We start from the raw sequence: 10,382 nt of genomic DNA, 5'->3' as shown, positions 1-10,382 counted from the left end.
CTGCCGGCAGCCCGGCGGGCAGCGCGGAGGGACGGCCGAGCCCGGGTACAGCCGTGTCCGTGTCCGCCGGCTGCCGCTGCCGGGCGGGGGATCCCGAGGGAGCCATCGAACCAGCCGAAACAGGGAGAGACAGCGAGATTCGGGCTTGGCGCGCACCAAGCGTTTGGAATTGGTAGCTCCGGTGAGGTTGCCCTCGCAGCGGCAGTGGTACAACTCCTGATACCATTTTATCAACCTTTTCCGGCTGTTTAATATGCAATACACATTAAAACAACACATCGCAGCCCCCAATACATCTACTTCTTAGGAGTCACAAAGCCTGTGCCAGAGCGTGCCTAGAAGTAAGGGGGGATGCTTCAGACGGGCCACAGGCTGCCATCCTTCCATGTGTCAGAGTTACCAAATTATTGCAGTGTATTATCTTAAAGCACCCGTCATTCTGTGGTGAATTACATTACTCAGAGAGCAAACTGAACTCCCCTTGAAAGTCAAACCGTTCATCAATTCAGTGCACTGAACACCACTTTGAAAAGGGTCTGCTGCCCTTGTGTGTGTAGCCTGGCTGGCAGTATGTGACAATATGGACCTTTCACATGATCCTTTGATCACTACTTGAGCCCATTTCTGAGGGTACCTGCAATGACTAATTGAACCAAATAGTGTGGAATTAGGACACTTCACACTAAACGTGATAAATCTCCCTATTCCCTTGAGGGTGTTCAGTTTCTGTGCTTTGCAGCCAGACACTGCGCCGAGTTTCTCTCAGACCCTGCTTTGGGTATGCACCCCTGCTGGGCTGTTGGGGCCATTTAAACAGAGCTAGAGTGAAGATCTCATGTTCAGGTTTGCCCTTCCAGATACAAGACTGTGGCTTTACAACTTAAAAAAATAGCACAAGTGTATAAATTCAGTACATCTCTAGTAATTTAAAAGTTCTGTGCGCCTTAATGTTGTAGCTGTGTGTCTACCCAAAGATACTCCTTGCTGTAATTATATTAAATTGATATATCCCTTGGAAAGAAGAAGAACCTGCAATTTAAGTAGATTTCTTATATGCATATTTGGTAACTGTACAAGATGTAGTGGAAGCACTTCCCTTACAATGGAAGTTTAGTTAAAGCACGTCCATGGAGCCACTAAGGTCTAAACAGGAGATGTGCTGAATATATTAGGTATATTAAAGCAGCTCTAACAATGCTATGGTTTTGATTCCATGGAAGTAGAATGCAAGGTGACAATGAATCACTTGTAATGGAAAACAAAAAGCAAAATTTAAAGCATATTCCAGCATTTCTGCATTTCATTTTTGTAGTGCCACTTTATTCTGAGGTCTGAAAGTGAACCCAAGTGAATCCAACAAGAAGGGCTCTTGTTGAAGATTCTGGAGAAACTGAAGCAGGCTGTTGCAAGTTACAAAACCTTTGAATGCAGCTGCTGCCAGATCCTTGCAAATTATGTTTTTATTAAGTACCAGCTTTTGACTTTTTCAGTATTATAAAAGAAACAGTAAGCAGACCATGTTAGCACAAAAGGAGTAATACACAATGTCAGTTCATGAAAAAAAATGCTGTGAAGCTATAAAAGTGTCTTCTACATGCTTTATTTAATAGAAAAAAAACTAAAGTGTGAATCTTAGGCATTGGCATAGGTTGAATCATAGTGCAGAAATAGTGTGCAGAGCCAAGCAGCTTGCTTGGAGCCTGGGGTGAAAAAAAATGGCAAGGACACTTTCTGGTCAGGCAGATAAAAGAGCACTGACCATATATTTCATTTGTGTTCCTTACTTAATTTCTTTTCTCCTTTCCTTATCTTCACACCTTGTGCTCAGGCAGACCAGCACTTCATTTCTAATGAGAAGGCAGTCATCCAAAAACCAGCTTAATGAAAATGCTGCATTGCACTGGATTATTCCTGCTGTACACTGCTGAGGAATGAGGTGAATGGCTTTGGGAGCTTCTGAAACAAAAGTACCTGCAGTGCTTTTATGATATTGCCATTTTCTGTCATCAGACAATCTGGAATACCTGGAAACACAGATCTGTTTGTGAGTTGTCATTTACAGATTTTTATATAGTGAAGTTTTGAAGAAAATGTTTTCATTTAACATAGCATCTTTTTAATCCTGAAGTTTATTTGGGATATAGTAATATCCCAAATACATGGAGGAATCTGGCCCTACATGTAGTGCTCTAGTCTCTGCTAAGTATAAACTTTTCACCACAGAAGAAAAATCTAAATGCTTTTTCCATTTGCCATATTCCCGTTTGTATACATTAATTTACATTATAAAAAGTGCATAACTTATTCTAGATGTATTGACACTCACTATTGCAGTATTACATTTTATATGCAAATGACATTAATATAATTTCTGGGAAATTTAAAGTAGCTAAAGTAGTATATTCAAGATAACTCAAGCTGGTACATTACAAAGAGGACAGAGAACTTTCTATGGCACATATTTTAAATGTTACATGTTGCCTATTTTGATATTAGACATTCTCATTCCTATTCTTGCACTAGACTTTTTCTCAGTTATAATATTTAGAAAAATATTTATTTTATTATCAGAATTTATTATTATATGTTTTAATGTTATTTTAAAATAATTTATGTGCATAGAATTTTATATTAATTTATATTACAATATTTGGGAAACTTGATAGTGCCACCTACTGCTGAAAAACAAACTTTTTAAAAACTTGCTAGTTTGGGTACCTTCAGATTAAAGGGCAATGTAAGAAAATATCTGTTGAAATAACAACTTTCAAACTTCTGAAAAATGTTGGGAACAAGTCCCGACTTGCCAAGTCAGCTTCAGTCACTGAATTTCTGACCTTTCAACCAGTGACTATTTTGACCGAAACTGTAATGAGAAGTGACTCTGAGGATCTGGGATTTTGAGGGTTTTTTGATGTTACATTTTTAGTAAAGAATTTTAGCTTTAAATCAATCCTGGTGATATCCCTAGAAAAACACTGATGAAAGGAAACAGTGAAGCAACATCTATTTTTCACTCAGTGGTAGGAAGACATCCTCTGTTTTACAGAGGTCTCTGCATGAAATGTAAACCAAACAGCCAGAATTGCCACGACATGTGACACAAGTTCTGTTCCCTTCTTACATCACAGAGTCATGAGATGGACCAGAGATCCCTGCTTGCTAATTTGCTTAAGATGGCATGTTTGCCATGGCTGGAATTCATCCTCCCTAACCCCTACCATCTGAAAGCTAGGTGAGGTTAACACACAGTGTGAAGTACAGTACTGGTTCTTTCGTGTCCTCATGGAGCAGACCCTGTCTCTAGGACTAGTGAAATAGTTACCATGTGCCCACAACCTTTGCCCACATCCCAGACATTAAGTATTGGTTATGATTTTGTTCCCAGGAACTGTGGAAATACCGGAAGTGGTAAGACTTTGTACATGAACATGACTAAGTGAAATATACACCCTTAATCTTCCTGAGGAAAGTTCAGCTTTAAATTTGACTCAGGAGAGTCAGGAGCAGTTGATCTTCTGCTGGTACTTGTCTCATCCTGTAGAATAAGCTGGCATTGATATGATTTGAATGTGTGATTGTCAGAGTTGCTGTCTTGTTACAGCTTGATGACTTAACCTTAGAAATCAACTTTCTTTCAATTTGAAAAGTTCTTGAGAACAATGGATTAAAAGAGAGAAAAGATAACACAGGGATGTTTTAGCTGTTGCTGAGCAGTGCTTGCACAGTGTCAGGGCCTTCTCTGTTTCTCGGGCTGTCCCAACAGGGAGCTGACTGGGGGTGCACAAGGAGCTGGGAGGGGACACAGCTGAGACAGCTGACCCCAACTGACCACAGGGATATTCCAGACCATATGATGTTGTGCTCAGCATATAAGGCTGGGAGAAGAAGGAAGGAAAGGGTGATGTTTGGACTGGCTGTGTTTCTCTTCCCAAGTCACCAATACCTGGAGTGAAGCCCTGCTTTCCTGGAGATGGCTGAATGCCTGCCTGTTGATAGGAAGTGAATAAATTCCTTCTTCTGCTTTGTTTGTGTGCATGGCTTTTGCTTTCCCTATTAAACTGTCTTTATCTCAGCCCACGAATTTTCCCACTTTTTTGTAATTATCTCCCTCATCCCATTGGGATAAATGGGCATGTGGTTATGTAGGGCTGAGCTGCCCACTAGGGTTAAACCTTGACAGTGCTATTTTGGTGACCAACTTGGGGCTCAAATGCTTTGAGTTAATGAATGGTTTGGCTGGAGTCTGCTAGACTGAATTTATAGCTTTTAGTGCTATTTACCTATTCATTGGCAGGTGCTGTGGTTGACATAGGACTTGCTTGCCCTGCTGCACATTAGTCTAGAGCTTGTTAGTGGCTTCTTTTCACCCTGGCTGTTTGCTGTAGGGCTTATCATCCTACCCAGCTGTGCCTGGGAGCATTTTGATAACAGCCCTGGCGATGTGCCTGTGCTGGCCCATGGCCTGGGTGTCGCTGCTGGCCCAGACAGGCTGCAGCTCCAGTGCCACCTTGAATTGAAGGGACCTGACCTGTGGATAAGTACCTGCAGGAGCAGGACAACCTGAAGTGTCTGTGGTTGTGGATGAGACCATGTTGGAGCAGAAGCATCTATGGGCATGGATATGTCCATAGCAGAGCAGGTACACTCCTGGAGAGACTGTGGCCCTTGGATGGGGCTGTGCTGGAGGAGGTGCACCTCAAAGTGACTGTGGCTGTGGCTGTGTGTAAGGCCAGGCCACATCACCTGTACCCTGCAGAGACTGTGGCCCATGAGTACACACACTGGAGCTGGTCCACCCCTAAGGGACTGGAGTCCCTGGATAAGTCGACACTCAAAGAGAGATAGAAACTATATATAATATATATATATATATATAATGGATGCACCTTTAAATTGTTGTAAACTATGATCTGAGTTGCATGTTATAGGATTACTGTAGCAGGAACCACTGCCAGTGGAGAACACGCCGTGCAAGAAGAGGGGCACGTGCAGCAGTGACCCGACCTGAGCTGGCTTTGGTGCCCAGTAAGTCCAGACAACACAGCAGCTCTCTGGTCCTGAGTGACCATCCATCCTGAGTGGATGAATGAATCCAATGGACATTTCACAGGCATTTTATGGACATTTTACAGGGAATGATACCTGTGAAGATATCAAAGGATGGGAAAGAGGAAGGTGGCTAATGAGTATTTATTGGATGGTATGGGACCTGAGCATGATGTAAATAGTGGGAATAAGGTGTGGAGATTGTACTGGCTATTGTTGGGATAGAGTTAATTTTCTTCATGGTGGCTTGTATGGTGCTATGGTTTGGATTTGTGATGAAAACAGTGCTGATAAAACAGTAATGTTTGTGCTTCTCATGTGACATAGGGAACACCTGCACTGTGACCAAGGAGGAAGGATGAGCACTCTCACCCTTGGATAGGTATTTTCCTCATATGCAAAGTGCATGAGTTACAAGTTAATGAATTGCATGTTATGAATTAGAGAACTTGTGAGTTACAAACCTCATGACTGAATTAGTGAATTCATGATGAATTAGTGAATTCATGAGCTAGACTAGTTTGTACAAAGGGGATCGAGCCCTACTTCATAATGTTTTCTTTCTTTCCTAATGAGCTTATAAAATAAAGTTTAATTTGCAAAGTACATTGTCCTGTGAATATGAGAGATCCAAACAGACCATGACAGATTGAGTGGTCTGTGGCCCTTCTCCCTATTGCCTGTCCAAATATTTTAAAACAGAGGCAAACAGGCAATGACTAGGGATCCTCTGAAAGGAGTAGGGAAAATCCTTCATAAAATTTAAGTTCTGTGTGCCTTGTCTACTCCACATTTTATTTTCCTTTAAGGGCTTTGCCAAAGACTTCTGGTGGCTGCTTTTATTTTTCAGGGAAGTTATAGTCCACCCAGTCCTTCCCTCTTGTTTCACTCACTGTGGACTATGGACTTTTAGTGTTAATGTGTGTCAGCCAAAATAATTAAAAGCAATGCACGCTGTATCCCAGAAAACTAGAAAGGTTGCAAACGTGCTTCTTTCATCACAGAGAAATATGCAAAATCAAATCACAGTCAGCAGGAAAATGAATAAGCTATTTGATAATACCATGTGCAACAAAACAGCATCATAAAAATGAAATTATTTACAGTAGCATTCAAATCACACAGTCATCATTGATTTAGTTTCCAATTATACAGAGGTAATTGTATTAACAAACTGCCTTATTCACTTTGGTGGGAAAACAATTGAAAGTTTTAGTGTCCTGGCATCTGAAAATAATAAATGATATTATCTGTGCACCCAATCCGACCAGAATCCTAATGCTTTTTTTACCCAGGGCATAATACAGTATCAATATGCCTGAGATGAAAGATACTTCTATGACTTTCTGGAGCCAAGACAGTTCTGGAATAAATCTAGAATAGAATAAGCATTCTAGAAATAAATATTGAAATATACTAAAATAGATAAAGGAACTTATTCTGGAATTAATGACCCTGTATACTATTTACATTACAAGTTCAATTGTTTGAATAGAAATGTTTGCAGCCTGCATTGCATTGAATACAGTGGGAAGAGTTTTTTTTAAAAAACTCGTTTTGTGACTTCAACTGCTGAAGCCAGACTAACTCTAAATAAACATTTTACAAAGACTCTAAAAGCATCATGGGCTTTAGAGTCAGAACCCCATGTTTGATATAATGTTCAACCCCCCAGGATCCTCCAAGTGTTGGAATACAGTTATGCCATAGGTGAGCTGACCCAGCTTCTGCATGCCTTTCTTTCCTTTTAAATTCTCAAGCATTCCCAGGAGCCTAGATTTTTCTGAACTGCACACTGTAATTGATCATGGATTTTTTGTTGCCCCTTCCACACCCCAAAAAATCCAGAAAGTGGGAAAGTGAGAATAATGCGAGGTCTCCTTGACTTTCATTTTCTGATGCAAGAGGTAATACATGCATTGGCAGAATATCTGTTCTATCAAAGTATTTTAGTCTACTAAGTCTGTACAAATAGAACTCTTAACAGAAACTGTCTTTAATTTATGGTTTGTTCATAATCTCTTCTAGGGAATACCTTCCTTATCTTCTACCTCTTCATTCTGTGTGTCTTCTGTAAAAAAAGTGTTTGCTAAATAGGGAAGACCCTAAGTTATTTACTGTTCTGATTTTCAGAGAGAATGGGACAAGCTAGCTGCTTTACCACCTTTATTTTTTTCTTGCCTTTTTTTTTTTTAGATTTTCCTCCTGATTGTCACATGACATAGGAATATAAAACATTGTTCACTCCTTCTGCCTCTTGTCACGCCCCACATATTCTGCTAATGCAGCAGGCAGTCTTTCATTACCAAGTTTAAAATCTAAACAATCTGCTGTCTCTATTCACACAGTTCTGCAGGAGCTGTATTTGAATAGGAAGCAGTATCAAAGAATCTGTGTGGCCCTTAGCACTGGACTGGACCATGTGCCTTGTTTATATCTGAATACCGGTTAGAAATCTGGGAGGTTTGTCTCTGGGAGTGAGTTTCTGAGAAGACAAAACCTAAGCTTGATTCTCAGAATGTGTAAATGCAAGCCTCGTTTTTATACGCTGTGGGGATCTGCTGCCAGAGTAATTTTGTGGCTGCTCAGCAGCAGCAGCTAACAAAGCAGTGTCAGTATCTCTGGTAGCCCATGACCTGCTAACCCCCTTTTTCTGCTTTCTATTTCTAAGTAGCTTGTTCCAGAAGAAGTTATCCGCTATGAGTTCCCCTTAATCACTCTTAAAGGTTTGGAGAAGTTAAACATATGCACATATTTCAAAATAAGCTTGGCCTCCAGCCAATGATTGTTTTTCTGGCTTTTTTTCAGAATTCTTTCTCATTTATCTTTTTCTTTTTGATAATGTTGGGGATACAACAGAATATTTTAGGCCTAAATGAAAAAGGAAATTGCTTAACTTGATGATGTTACAGCTCTTAATGTGGAGTCTAAAATGGCATTGCTCCTTTGCCTTGCCATATCCTGTACAAACTCACATCTAGCTGCCAAGGAAGAAGGACAGTTTCTAATAATTTTCTTTTCCAATTCATACTTTTCAAGCTATTTATTCCACTGAAAGATTACTTGGATTATTTGTACACTATTTATCAATTTGCCTTATTCTAGATCAAAACAACTTTTGAGTGCATCATTTCTTTACACCTCATCTATAATTCTTCATTTGCAGATTTTTGAGACGTACAATTGTAAATGTCAGCAGAGTTTTGAAGTTCACTTCATTATCCTTTTGAAAATACTAAAAAAACCACCAGTCCTCAACCCCATATCTCTCACAACCCAAACATCTCCTCGCAGTTCAATGTATCCTATGTCTTTGCAGCTGTGTATTGAGGTTCCCAGTATCTACTGGGGTTTCCAGCATAAGGTAAACCATGTTTAAGAGGGAGAAGCTGATGTGGGAGCTGGAGCAGTATTTTGGTAGCTGGCAGAGCGAGGCAGTGGGGCTGTAAGCAGCCTGAGAGCATCCCAGGGAAATGGCTTGCTGCTGGCAGGGTGTCAGCAGCAGCAGCAGCAGGACAGAGGGAGGCAGGAGACACGACAGAACTGCAGATGTGACTGGCAGAAGACTGCTGTCAAATGGTGCCAACACGACCCACTCCAAATTACTGTATTCTTCCTTTTTGATTCAGCTGCAGGGCTGATAAGGCTGCCTCTGTTAAGAGGTAATTGTGCTCACAGGAGTTGCCCTGTTTGTTCCTGGAAAGCCGTGGAGCAGTGGTGCTGCTTCTGCAGCCCCTGTGCTACACGAGGTAAGGAGCCTGCAATGCACCTGCACTGCAGCACCAGCACTGACTGGGCAGTCAGCGCCTGTGCTCAGGGCACAGCTCTCCTCAGCAACTCACAGCTGGCACAGCAAAGCCAGCTGGGATTCATCATTCAACTTAGATCTTTACAAAATATGATTTGAAACCTTTTTTTAAAAATCTGCTACATTTCATATGCTGCCTTCTCTTCAGCCATTCCTTTTATAAATCTGTCTGAACAGAGTTTACACTCAAGTTTACACAGGACAAATTTTTTAATAAGACCATAATATTTTTAGACTGTAGCCCTAGAACTTTCCAGATGTTGAGCAATCACACTGCAATTTTTCTAGTAATACTCACTAGGAAATGAAATTATGCTTAGCAGAGACTGATGCCAAGTACCACTCCTTTTCCTTGTTAAAAGTGATGAGATGTTTTGTTAATAGATGTTTCTCAGCTTTCCACATCTATTGTGGTGATAATTTATGTTGTAATTGCAATTAGTGTATCACATGCTCCAGAAACTATAGCAGAATGCAGCTACTATCCAATGCAGCAAACATAAAGATTGCCTGTATTCATTTGCAGTTTCTTAATCAATTGATTAAGAATCTGATTTTTTATCAAGCTTTCTGTTTGCAAGGTCACCAAGGCTGCTTTTCTTAGCTTTAAATGTGTGTTACATCAGCTCACAGACTGTTTTCAAGTGCAACAAGAGCTGGAGGTGTGTTGCTTGATGGAAACAAGTCCCCCGACTGTATATGTTTTGCTTAGGTGAGCTGATGATATCAAGCAAAAAAAGTAGGCTTGGAGTAGTCCTCATGCTATACTTCAAGATATTCTAGACCTTTGTAAGTCTTTTTAGGTTACTATGCAAACAATGAAAATGAGAACTTTTTGGAATGAGATTTTGCTGCAGTTCATACATGTAACTTTTTCTCTGCTAATATAGACACTAAGTTGGCTGTATTAGTTGGCTAGCTTTGATAAACTAAATTGTTGGGACTCTGCCTGATTTCCTTGCTAAATGTGAAGCTGTTTTTAAAGAGATTTGGTGAGAAAACACTGCACAGTGAATTTCACTAACTCCGGCTGGCTTGTAATGGAAAGGCCTGCAGTTACCCTTAGGCATGAACTTGATTACATGAAGAATAAAAAATACAAAATAAATCACATGCTTTAATTCTAAATTACATTATTTGATATAATAAGAACTTCCATACCAGATAAAATCTAAATTAGTTGTCTGCCAATAGTAATTCCCAGATGTCTCTGAGGAAATTGGCCTATTCTTCAACCTCCTTTCCCCCCTCTGCAAGTATAATTGATAATTATGTAACAGCCTGACTCTAGGGGAAGTTATTTTCTAACCTCGGGCTGGTGGCTGATTTATGCCCTGAACTGTGAACATTTATATCCATTATGAATTTTTATCAGGTCCAATCTACTTCCCCGCACAAATGTATGAATATGTATGTATAACCTTTTACTGAATCCTGCTAAGCACTTGGCCTCAATGATATCATTTGCCAGCATGTTTCACAGACATATTACTTTTGACTTTAAATATAATGCCTTTTACTTTCA

General features: G+C 40.3%; 1 long non-coding RNA gene across 2 annotated transcripts; it reads left to right on the top strand.

Moving 5' to 3' along the window:
• Positions 1–77: 77 nt before the first annotated feature.
• Positions 78–8,796, top strand: LOC120498834. Of its 2 annotated transcripts, XR_005626764.1 has the most exons (4): positions 78–207; positions 1,829–2,044; positions 3,132–5,431; positions 8,679–8,796. It is a non-coding gene; the product is annotated as an uncharacterized LOC120498834 (long non-coding RNA). The 2 variants fall into 2 exon arrangements; XR_005626762.1 differs by lacking the exon at positions 8,679–8,796 and having other exon boundaries at positions 3,132–6,461.
• The last annotated feature ends 1,586 nt before the right edge of the window (positions 8,797–10,382 follow it).

This window comes from Passer montanus, unplaced genomic scaffold, assembly GCF_014805655.1.
Source record: "Passer montanus isolate IOZ18808 unplaced genomic scaffold, ASM1480565v1 scaffold1, whole genome shotgun sequence".
NCBI classification, from domain to species: Eukaryota; Metazoa; Chordata; class Aves; order Passeriformes; family Passeridae; genus Passer; species Passer montanus.
Note: the sequence above shows the minus strand (reverse complement) of the source record. Positions and strands in the feature narration are given on the sequence as shown.